This window comes from Sturnus vulgaris, chromosome 19 (assembly GCF_052056855.1).
Source record: "Sturnus vulgaris isolate bStuVul1 chromosome 19, bStuVul1.hap1, whole genome shotgun sequence".
Classification (NCBI taxonomy): domain Eukaryota; kingdom Metazoa; phylum Chordata; class Aves; order Passeriformes; family Sturnidae; genus Sturnus; species Sturnus vulgaris.
Window position 1 is genome coordinate 13,280,067 of NC_142261.1, and position 12,141 is coordinate 13,292,207.

At 53.6% G+C, this 12,141-nt stretch overlaps 1 long non-coding RNA gene across 1 annotated transcript in view; it reads right to left on the minus strand.

The window, feature by feature from the left end:
- Positions 1 to 9,493: 9,493 nt before the first annotated feature.
- The window catches only part of LOC148221669 (uncharacterized), a 19,755-nt gene continuing 17,107 nt past the window's right edge, over positions 9,494 to 12,141 (minus strand). Inside the window, exon 3 of the long non-coding RNA XR_015807717.1 lies at positions 9,494 to 9,772. This is a non-coding gene — a long non-coding RNA (uncharacterized LOC148221669). The remainder of the gene's footprint in view (positions 9,773 to 12,141) is intronic.

Sequence of the window (12,141 nt, forward strand, 5' to 3'; positions counted from 1 at the left end):
GAGAGAAGAGAGAAGAGAGAAGAGAGAAGAGAGAAGAGAGAAAAGAGAGAAGAGAGAAGAGAGAAGAGAGAAGAGAGAAGAGAGAAAAGAGAGAAGAGAGAAGAGAGAAGAGAGAAGAGAGAAGAGAGAAGAGAGAAGAGAGAAGAGAGAAGAGAGAAGAGAGAAGAGAAGAGAAGAGAAGAGAAGAGAAGAGAAGAGAAGAGAAGAGAAGAGAAGAGTTGTTCCCTGGGAGGGTGGGCAGGCCCTGGCATAGGGTGCCCAGAGAAGCTGTGGCTGCCCCTGGATCCCTGGCAGTGTCCAAGGCCAGGTTGAATAGGGGCTGGGAGCAGCCTGGGATGGTGGAAGGTGTCCCTGCCCATGGCAGGGGGTGATACTGGATGGGCTTTAAGGTCCTTTTCCCCCCAACTCATTCTATGATTTCATGAAGACCTGTTTTTCCTGGTACAGTGCTCCAGTCCTGTGTCTGTGTCCCAAATCCCACAGGTCTGCCAAGCTCAGGCACTGGCATTGTGCAGTTTTACCCAATAAAATAAACCTCTCTAAAAATATCAGTGTCAAAACTTCAGCATCTCCACCAGAGACTGAAGTGTGGTACTGCTGAAAGACAGCCCCTGAGAAAGAGAATTCCCCCAGGACAGTGGGATATCCTGCAGAGATACCTGGGGTTTCCCATTACCCTGAAATAGTCTCAACCTTCGGGCACCTTGCTTCAATCAGGTGATCAGCTCTTATTAAGAAAAATTAGATATTATTTGCCAAGGCATACCCTTGCATCCCAGCTCCTTCCTGGAGGAAATGGGAAATCCAAAGTTTGAATCCTCTGGGGGAGGAGTAGATTGTGCAGTTGGAACTGTCCAGGGCTGCAGGGGTGGCTTCCCTTCCTGCAGAGCCGGGGGAAGGGCTGCCCTGAGGTCACGGAATCCACAGTTCTGCTGTTCCCCTGGCAGTGCAGCCCATTTGTGTTGGTAATTAATGCCTTGGCTGGGGGAAAATAAATGGTCCAGCTTTATTGCGAAACAGAAGTAAATTTTTAATAAGGTTCAATTAGTGGCAGTTTCCAGTGGAAGCAGCTCTGCACCTGCCCAGCAGCCCCCGAGGAAGAGCAGGAGTAGCTCCGTGAGCCCCTTCATGAAGGCCCCCAGGTCTCTGCAGGGGCTCTCCGGTGGGCACCAGGCTCTGCAGCATCCTGGAGATGTGCAGGGCTCCTCCGGTGTGCCAAAGATTCCCCATGGGCAGCTGGGAGCTGAGGATGGAGGCAGCTGTGACACGCAGGGATGTGACACAGGGATGTGACACACAGGGATGTGACACACAGGGATGTGACACACAGGGATGTCCCCCATATCCTGGTTCAGCAGTGTCTGCCCAGACTGCCCTAGAGCAGTATGCCAAGAAAAGCCCCATCAAGCTGTGAACTTCAGCAGTACAAAGCAACCCCAGCAGGCACAAATGCCCTCCGGATGAGCCAGATGGGTGTGGCTCCCTCCGGGATCTACAGACAGCCTGGCACAGCTGCACTGACACCGCTGTGCCAAAATCCTCCCCTCTGGGAGCCAGTGATGGTTATTTTCCCGCGGACAAACTCATATTTCAAGTCAATGGCTAGGCCAACACCCAGGAGGAGAGAAGGACAAGGAGGACAGCAGCTCCATTTCCAAGGGGCCATCTCAGAGAGGCACAAGGAGGCGAAGCTTTGCCGAAGTATTTGCAATGCTCTGCTCGTGCTAGGGAGGTTGTTTTGGCAAGGGAAGTGAGACTGCAGATGCAGTGACCTCCACAGCCTGCACTCTGCTCAGCTGTGCCCACAGCAAGCACAGGGCAGAGCCTTGCACGGGGCTCTGCCCCCAGCACGGGGGTCCCAGGGTGTCTGTGAGCCAGAGCCAGCTGCACCAAAGGAGGGGCACAGAGCAGCCCCACACCAGGGCTGGCATTTAAACCTTTGATCAGAGTCCCAAAGACTGCCCTGATTACTGTGAGCTACCTCACAGAGGGACCCAATCAGGAGGGGACATCAGGAGTCCTCACTCCATCTCCAGACCCAAATCCTGTATCAGACCAGGCTGCTCAGGTCTTTGTCCATCTGGGGCTTGACATCCTCGAAGGAGGAGATCCCATGATCTGCCTGGGGCTCTATTCCAACATTTCACTTTCTTTACATGTGTTTCTGCCAAGACCTCCTTTACTTTTGTCTTTAACCACAGTCTCTTACTTTCCCACCAAATTTCTCAGTAAAGATTCTGTTTCCATCTTCTCAAAAGCTCCCTGTAAGTACTAGCAGGTTGTATTTAGATTCACTCTTCCCTTTTTGGCCTTTTAGAGCCCTGCCTCCCAACTCAGTCCTGCTGCCAGTCTCAGGTCCAGGTCAGCACTCACAGGTCCAGGGCTCTGTAGATCCAGGTGGGAGCTCCTATCCCATGGGATTCCAGCTGCTGGGGAAGAGCTGGGCTCACCCCGCCAGGGTCACTGGGGCAGCAAAGAGGGACCAGGAGCCCGAAGGGAGTGTGAGCACCAGCAGCAGCTGTTCTCAACTTTCATTTCCTGTTTCTCCCAGCATCCCTAAGAATGTTTTGCGTCTCTTTATTACACAATAAAAAACAAAACGAGTTTGCAAAGCACATCCTGGGTTAACAGGACAACTCTGCCAGGGGCCAGGCTCAGAGATGAACACACACACCCCTCTCTGGGGGGCTCCAAGGCAGAGCTGCTCCAGCACACAGCTCACCCCAAGCCCTGCATCTCCAGCTGCAGTGATCCTGGTGCGCCGAGGAGATGAGGAGAAGCACCTAAAGAGAACAGGAAAATTCATCCTGGCAGCTGCAGGTGGCCAGCTGAACCCAGGAACCTGGGGTGATTAAAGACACATTTTCCCAAAACAGGGCTGAGAAAAGCCTTGAGCATGGCTCAGGTGCCCACCTGGGGTCAGGTATTTTTAATTCTCTCTGTGGATGAGCAGCTCAGCCCCAAGCCCTAAACCAGCCCTTTCTATTTCTGTGCCTTCCTCCCCCAGCTGATCCTGACACAGGCAGGGCAATGTAAGAAACCAGGAGGGCACAAGAAAATCCCGAGTTTAACACCCAGGCTGAGCAGCTTAGGCTCAGCTCTGCACATCTGCTCTGGAAGGGGCAGTGCAGCTCTGGAGTCCGTCCTTGCCAGCTTGAACCCCTTCCAAGGTGTTTGGAAGATACAGATCAATTCTTAATACATTTTGTTTTATAATAGTGAAACTGTCCATATTATAACAACAGAAATTATTTTTAATCCTACAAGGGGACTTTTGAGGCCCTTTGCCACTTGCTAAGTCCTTGCCATTTTCCAAGACAGAGATTATTCACAGAATGGAAACTTTCCTCAAGAGTTTTAATTTAAAACTTCATAATTATTTGAAGAGCCTGTTAGTTTGGGTTTATTTTTTTTCATAAAATGATGAAAACAATCTCCTTTCCTCTCACCCTACTAATCAGAAACTGTAAATAAGTGATCTTTAACAGCAATATAATTTCTTCCCCTGCAGAACAAAGCTGATTAATGCCACTCTATGGGGGATTGGCATCATGTGAATATCCCATTATTAAGGTAATTTTAGCCAAAGCAGTGACAAACACAGGCAGACTCCTGCCAAGGGATGTAGATTTTTTTTTTTTTTTTACTTTATTAACGTGGAGCCATGACCAGACCTAGAGCATGATGGTATCACCTGGTCTTTTGGGACTGGGGGGGAGGAGGGAAAGAGCAAAGAGGAAAATAGAGATGAGGATATCCAGCAAGTCAGGATCAGTGTGGAAAACGGATCCCACTTCCCATTCTGGTACCTGGACCTCAAGGGTCTGTGCCTTGGCAGGGCAAGCTGGGAGGGAGGATTGTTACTGCAGAAAATCCACAGACTCAGGAGCATTGGACAGCACTGCCAGGGATGCCCAGGGTGGGATTGTTGGGGTGTCTGTGCAGGGACAGGAGAATCCCTTCCAGGATATTCTGTGATAAAAATCTGTGGTTCCCCCAGAACACACCAGAACTTCAGTGGTTTCCTTTAGCTTTAGTGAACTGTACTTCAGGCCAATTTTAGGCACACAAAGCACAGAGGAAGGAGCAAATGTCCAGCTCCCCATGGGTGTCAGCAGAGCCTCTGCAGCTTTAATGGATGTTCTAAAACAGGACAGAGCCCCCAACACCACTTTCAGCACAGAAATTAATTGCTTGGCTGTTGGCTGTCTATATGTTGTTATAGGAATGTTTTTACACTTGAAGCTCCCTGAAGGCCTCTATAAGTATTCTGCTCATAAATACAATTATAGCAGAGCCCTTGCTAGAAACAGCCATCTATTATGGGATATTGCAGTCTCATCACCATACCAAAGACACTGAAAAATCCAATAGATCAAAAGCAAAGAGTTATCACCTGAGCACTTGCCCTGGTGGGAAGTTCAGCACCAGAATACTGAAGATGCCAGCATTTCCTCAAGGCTTTCCTGCAGGATTTTGCAGGGCCTCTCTGTGCAGATGCAGGAAAGCTGAGCACTTTATTTCTTGTACCCTGGCTGGATGTGACCTCATCAGGAGGAGAAAAATTGCCTCCCGGAGGATTAGGTGATGAGGTGGAACTCTTACTGTTCATAAACATTGGCAAAAAGAGAGGCACAGCTCAGCTCTTCTGGAGGTTTCATCTCCTCTGGAGGCTTCCTTAATATTCCAAAGGATGAAACAGACTGATCCTATAGTAACCCAAGAGGACAAAATGCACTGAGGTGCTCAATGTCACCCTCTCACTGTCACCCTCTCCTGCTGGAAGGACCTTTCAGGCTGCTCTGGAGCCAAAAGGAGCCTGATGGGCTCTGCAGAGCACAGCTTGGAAAACTTGGCTGTAACTGCTGGGTTGTCCTCAGACAGCCACCACCAGCTGCCAGGCAGGGGCAAAAACAGTCACAGAAGGAACTTTGGGAAAGTCCCTGCCCCACTGGGCAGGTGTGGCCTCCATCAAAGTGTGTTCCTGTGGGGATCTCTGTCCCAGCTCCGCCCTGGAGGGGCAGCTCTGTTTGGAGCTGTCTGGGTGTGATGTTCTGTGCCAGGCTCAGGGACAGAGCCAAGCACCCAGCCAGATGGGTACAACTAATACAGAGCATGGAATCAGGTTTGGGTGGAAAGAGATCTTAAAGCCCATCCAGTGCCACCCCTGCCACGGGCAGGGACACTTTCCACTGTCCCAGGCTGCTCCAAGCCCCAGTGTCCAACCTGGCCTTGGACACTGCCAGGGATCCAGGGGCAGCCACAGCTGCTCTGGGCACCCTGTGCCAGGGCCTGCCCACCCTCCCAGGGAAGAAATTCCTCTTAACATCCCACCTAACCCCACCCTCTGTAAGTTTAAAACCATTGTCCCTTGTCCTGTCACCATGTGCCCATATGAAAAGTCCCTCTCCCTTCTTTCTATAAGCCTCTAAATGTACTGGAAGCTGTAGTGACATCTCCCTGAGACCTCCCTGATGTCTGCTCCTCATTTCACCTCTTTTCCCTGGAAGTGTTTTCCTCAAAATTTAACTGTTCAAGAGCAGCCAAATCTTAGCCCAGACAGGCTCTCCCCTGTGTGCAGGATGCAGAGCTTTGCAGGTTGAGTCCTACTGACCCACAGTTCAGGCACCCCATGGTTTAATGACCATGCTGGCATCTCCAGACCTGCACCAGAGACACCAGAGGCCAAGCCCTGATCCCCCAGGTGTCTCTCCAACCTCAAGTCCACTCATTGTCCCCTGAGCTGCCTTGCCTCTAGGATAGGCTGTAGTTAAAGAGATTAAAGCAAACAAGGCTGCCTTGCTGTTTGCCACAGCTCATTAGAGAACTATTAGGAAGCAGCTCATTAGAATGTAGAAAATGCTGCACTGCTGTTTTCTTGGAGGTTTGTCCACACAGAGCAAAACAAGAACTTAGAGGACAATGAGTCGCACGGGAGCCACGTGACTCCCAGAGAAGTGGTTCCTTGCCACAACTCACAAGTCCCAAGCTGGAAACTTTTCCTGCTCTAAAGAGCACTGGATTGAAAACCAGGAAGAAAAGGTTGTACACTTCGTGTTCTCAGCCCTGCTTGGGAGCCTGGGCTCTGCAGGTGTTGTGGGAGGACTGTCCTGTGATGGGTACGAGGTGCATGGCCCTGCCTGCTGAGGGGAGCTGGATTTACCTGCCTGCCCCTGCACTCTGCAGGTGGCTCAGGCAGGGGTGATCCTGCAGTTTCTGCACACAGGGAGCCTGGGAGACACCTGTGTCCTTGTCACCTTTGGTCCTTACAGCACCACAACAAGGCTGGCCCACATCTCTGCCCAAGAAAGGTGTTTGTGCCCATTGTCCCCTGTTCCACCACCATCCCCATGTCACGCTGGGCACAGGAGGCAACTGGAGCCTCTTGCAAAGAAAACAGGAGTCAAACTCTCAGAGGTGAGATTGTCTTCTCCCAGAAAGGATAATGCTGAGTTTGGACACAGGAAACTGGGAACTGAGGCTTTGTCAGGCCGTGGGTTGCAGGGGTGGGTGGGTAGGACTAACACAGGTTCCTGAGGATTCTCCTGGCCTGGCCATGTGTGCCGGGACAGGAATGGACCTCACTCTGCACGCCAGGGACGTGCTCCCAGCTGGCCCCTGTGGCACAGGCTGGGGGTGTCCTGACACAGGGCCTTGGAGAGGAGTCACAAGAGCCCAAACCATCCCAATCCCCTGAGCAGGCACCAGCATCCATCAGCTGACCCTGCTGTGGCCAGAGCTCACAGGGTGCCCCTCCAATATTCTCCTGGAAGAGAGGAGTCTGTCAGGCAGGGAAACCCTGCTGCTGCAGAATCACAGGATCATGGATATCCTGAGGTGGAGGGATCCACAGGATCATGGATCCAGCCCCTGTCCCTGCACAGACCCCCCAACAATCCCAGCCTGTCCATCCCTGGCAGCGCTGTCCAAACGCTCCTGGAGCTCTGGCAGCCTCGGGGCCGTGCCCATTCCCTGGGGAGCCTGGGCAGTGCCCAGCACCCTCTGGGGGAAGAACCTTGCCCTGAGCTCCAGCCTGAGCCTGCCCTGGCCCAGCTCCAGCCCTGCCCTGCTCCTGTCCCTGCTCACAGAGCAGAGATCAGAGCTGCTCCTTGGGAGGAGCTGCAGCCCCTGGTGAGCTCTGAGCTCTCCTCTCTCTCTGGACACATCTGGATGTGCATCTGGATTGCCAGTCCCTGGGAACAGTTATCACAGCCAGCTCTGGCCATCTAAACCAATCCACACTGCACAGGCAGAGCAGGATTCATCTCCAGGAAGGGGCAGCCTGCAACTGGAAACCCCCAAACCCCAGAGAGCACAGCAGGTTCCCCCCTCAGCCACCACTGTCACACCAGAGAGGGTCACAGCTGACAGGGGGGGGTCCTGCTCCTGTCCAGGGAAGCCTGACAGGACTCATGGCTGAGGGCACCTGATGGCCTCCCACTCTTCCCCAGACAGCATTGGTTGCTCTCCATGGCTTCTTCTTGTGGTTTGTGACTTCCTCAGAACCACTTAATTGATTTATAACCCAATAATGCCAGCCCTCGTTAGGTGCAGTGTGTGGCCATTCATCATTCCCTGCACAGGAGCTGGTGCCAGGCCCGTCAGTACCTGACCTGAAACACTTATGGGCCTGCAGAGCTCAGCAACCCAGCCTGGCTGAAGAGCATCACCCCTGGGGACACAGCAGGGCTTCTGTCCCCAGTGCCACACCCCAGGCATGGCCACAGCTCAGGGCAGCTCCTGGGCAAGGCCCCTGTTCCAAGCACCTGGAGCTCGGCTGCCATGGGATCCAGGGCACGGCAAGTGCCTTTCAAAGCCTTCTGCCCCATCAGTTCTCGAGCATATGGTTTGCATCGAGCAAACCATATTTGAAACATGATCATAGAATCAGAAAATCACAGAGTATCCTGGGCTGAAAGGGACCCACCAGGATCATGGAGTCCAGCTCCCAGCTCTGCACAGACCTTCCAGGCAGGCAGCAAAGATCAGCCACATCTGATAAATAAAGTCCCCCAAAGCCTTTCCAAAACCCCACTGAAGTGCTCAGGAGTCATTATGGTTGCAGGGAATGTCACAGCTGTGACCTGTCCCAAGGTCTTGCAGGATGTGGAGGTCAGCCTTGGGCCACTGTGGGGGCACAGATTTAGGGTCAGGAGCAGAGCTCTCACCTCAGGGCTCCAGGAATCCCAAGCTGCCAGGAATGGGGCTGTTTTTAGCGGCAGGCCAGACACAATGTGAAAATGTCTCAGTGCACCAGCAAGAGGAGCAGATGCAGAGATGGCAACCAGGGCCAACACTCCAGAATGCTTGGGGAGCACATGGTGACACCCACGGTAAAGGAGAGACAAAACAACCCCAAACCCAGCTCAAACCAAGGCCAAGGCCTCACCTTTGAGCTTAAATGCACCTCGTGATCCAAGCTCCAAAGCAGGTGGGGCAGAGCAATGAAAGGCTGGATTTGAGCGGGTGGATGGAGCAGTGAGGGCTCCTGGAAGTGCTGGAGCTCCCAGAATGTGACTCCCCAGCCTGCCCTGCACACCTGCAGCCCCCGAGCCTGCCCAGCCCGCTCCCCTGGCCGCCTCAGCCAGGGATGAGCACAGCTCTGTGTTCATTCATTATTCACTCCTTCCTTCCTTGCAGCGGGACACAGAGAGCCTTTCATGATGAATGCCGTGGTTGTTAAAAATAGTTTACTACAGCTCAAAATGCAAGAGCTGACTCTTCCGTCCCTGATGAGGAGTAAATTGGAGTCACTTCAGTGGAATCCGCAGTGATACACAGAGAGAATGATAGGAGAGGAGGGCCAGGCAATCCCTCCTGGCGCCTGATTAGCCCTGTCTAGGCACAGCTACAGCCCAAAGGTGTCAGCAGCTCCTGCTTCCAGTGCTGAGCAGCCTCACATGGGCAGCTCTGGGACGGGACCTCCACTGCTGGCAGAGCACAGAACCACCCAAGAGAGGCACAGGGAGTCTCCAGTCATGCTCCTGAGTTCTAAACAACCCCCAGCATGTGTTACAGAGTTATCTCCTTTATCACTTGAGACATTTGGGAGTCCTTAATGCCCAGGCACAGGAAGTACCAGTGCCACCCTCCCTGTGCCAGCGTGCCTGGGGCACAGCCCTGCCACCAGCAGAGCAGAGACATGCCCTGGAGACGAGAAGGTGGAACCACCACATCACTCTGGAAAGGACCAAGGGATGAGGTTGATTTCTGCTCCTGGGGGCAGGAATTCACTGAGGTCTTTCCCAGGGGTAAGAGATGATTTGCTCTATCCATGACTCGTGAAGCTCAGGCTGCACTGAGGGATCCAGGTGATCTTTCTAAGAACGGAGCAGGGCTCCAGGAGGTGTGTGAGAGGGTGGGAGGGTGGAGGAGAGAGAAGGAACAGGAGAGAGGTGTGTGCATACAGCTCATGTGGAGGGCTGTGTTAGCTGTGCTTGCACAGAAAAACCCAGCTCAGAGTTATCAAGGTTCAACTCAAATGATCCTAATTTTATTTCTGCACTGTTTTACAGAGTCAGAATCGCTGGAGATGCCACCCTGAGGAGAACACTCCCATATTACAGGAAACAGTCCGTCGTGACAACCCTGTCACACAGAGAAGACAATCAGGCTGGTGGCTGCCACAGGGAGCCTTTTTGCTGCTCAGCCTGTGCCCAAAACAGCTCCATGAGGGTTTCTCAGGGAACACTTCTCTGCCCAGGACCTCCAGAGCCTCTGGTGTTCCTTGCTTGGATTCCCTGCCTCCTCAGGCACACAGCATCCCTCAGCCCTGAGCAGGAAAAAAAAAAAACATTAGGCAAAGAAAAGACCAATGGAGAAGACTTCTCTGGGACTTCAGTCATGAGGTTATTCCACGAGTGTGCCAAGGGAGTGAGCTCTGCCGAGTCCTAGGTGTGCTCACCCCTTGTGCTGGGAGTCCTCCATGGGACAATCCCTCCAGTGCAGTCCCAGGCCAAGCCCTGGCAGGGATTGGGGTTTGCCAGCTCCTGCGTAGGCAGGGCAGCCCTGGCAGAGCCTTGGGAAGAGCTCAGAGTCAGGGATTTCACACACAGAGCCTGGAACAGCTGCGGGGGGGGAGCCAGGGGCTTCCCTCAGCCCCAGCACAGAGAGGGGAGCAGCTCCTCTGACACCTCAGCAGCCCCTCCTGCATCCCAGCAGCGTTGTCTGCATCCCCAGGAAGGTCACACTTGTCCCACAGAGGGTGGCTGACATCACGGAGCTGCTGGACGTGGTACAGAGGATAACTCTCCTCATGCCTGGCAGTGACCCATGCACAGCCAGGAAAAACAGGACCGTGGCACCAGAGCCGTGCCAGCAGTGACATGGGCAGAGTGTTACACATCACAGGGTTCAAGGGGAGGCCAAAAGGAGCAGCTGGGTTTGTTCTGAGGGCTGAGCTCACAGCTCCCCGGGGTTGCAGCTCCTCCCGAGGTGCAGGGACAAGCCCCTCTGTGTGGACGTGCCCTCCCTGCCCTGGGCTGGCACCTGTGGATGTCTTTGGCTCTGTGCCCACGGCACCACCAGCTGCTCTGGGAAGTGTTTGCAGATCCCCTCCTGGGCCACCCCTGCCCATCCTTCCAACAGCAGCGTTCCCCCCTCCCTGGCACAGTCTTCTCACTTCAGGAGCTGTAAAACTGCCTGATGTCAAAACAACAAATGGAAGGAAAGAATCCCTGCTCTGTCTCCAGCGTTCTGGAGCTCAGGCTATTGATTGTAGCAGGTGAGTGACAATGAGCCCACCCGCAGTCGCACTAAAGACAATGCAAATTAACACTTTATTGATTACTAAAAGCAGCTCCGACTGCTCACACCAGGGCAGCAGAATGTAACTCTGTGTGATCCCAGAGATCTTCAGCCCTTGGGGTCCTCCTTCCCTCTCTACTGGCTGCATTATTTGTGAACAGCTGAGATCAGCCTGGCACCCGAGGGACCTTCCTGCAGTGGGTGAGGCTCTTGTGGAACCTCCCTGGTGTCCTCAGGGTCTTTGCTTCCCTGGAGAGCCCCTGAAGCTGTGCTGCCACTCCAGAGGGGGAATGCTGCTTCCTTTAGGTTTGTCAGGTCAGAGCCAGCCAGCTTGGTCCTGGGGAAGGCCCAGTGGTGCAAAGGCAAGCTGTGCCTGGAGCTAAACAGGTCCAGCAGCGTGACACCCACCCAGGGCTACCAACAGCCAGAAAGGTCAGAATGGATCTCCTCACACTGCAGAGGGCATTCCATTCTCTATTCAGGGAGATGGAACACACCAGACCTCTTTGGGGAACTGCTGCTGTAAAACTGCGAGTGGAGCTGAAAGCCTGGGCAGTAACAGGTAACCAGAGTGGGGAGGAGCAGTGCCACATCTGAGCCAGGCCCAGCTCTCACACCTTGTCCCCAAAACTGCCTGGCTCAGAGGGACCACGGCAGAGCTGGTCACTGACCTTTGGCCAGGGCACAGCTCAGAGCTGCACATTTCCTGCCTCCCTGAGCAGCTGCTGTTCAGCAGGACACGTCTGGGTTGAGGAAGAGGATTTTCTGTGCAATCTTCTTCCTGGTCCTGCTCAGAAGTGTGGGAACAAGGCCCAGGTACAGGCTGGGGCTGAGGGATGGGTAACGAGCTCCCCAGGACCAAGAGGACCGTGGTGCAACCTCGTAATCAGGTGACAAATCTGCACCAAGACAAATCTTGGAATGTGCAAGGCTCAACAGCCAGACATCAACCTGTTCCCAGACGGGGCAGGGAGCACCAAGCTCCTGCAGATGCTGTCCTGGGGCCCAGTCTGTGCAGCTCAGACCTTGCTGGGATGGACTGGGCAGCAGCAGAGGCCAGGTTTGGTGGCAGCTGAGAGCTCAAGTATTGTATCTCAGCATGTCAGGCTCGGTGACACCCATCTCTGCCAAACACTTCTGTAGGCGCCAGATCTTTTAATTAGCAGCTTCTTCCAGTTAATTACTTTTGGAAAATGCTCCAGGCTCTGAATGAAAGCAGTATTTTCCTAGACAATGAGGCTCCTCTCCTTCTTAGCAATCATAGTAGCGGCAAAGCTTAGGGCAGGTGAGACCCAGAGCACTCAGCAAAGGGCAGGGACCAGAGGCCACCTCCATCCTTTGGAAGGGGAAACTGAGGCCCTGGAGCTGCTGTGCCTGTCCTGCCCAGCAAAGTGC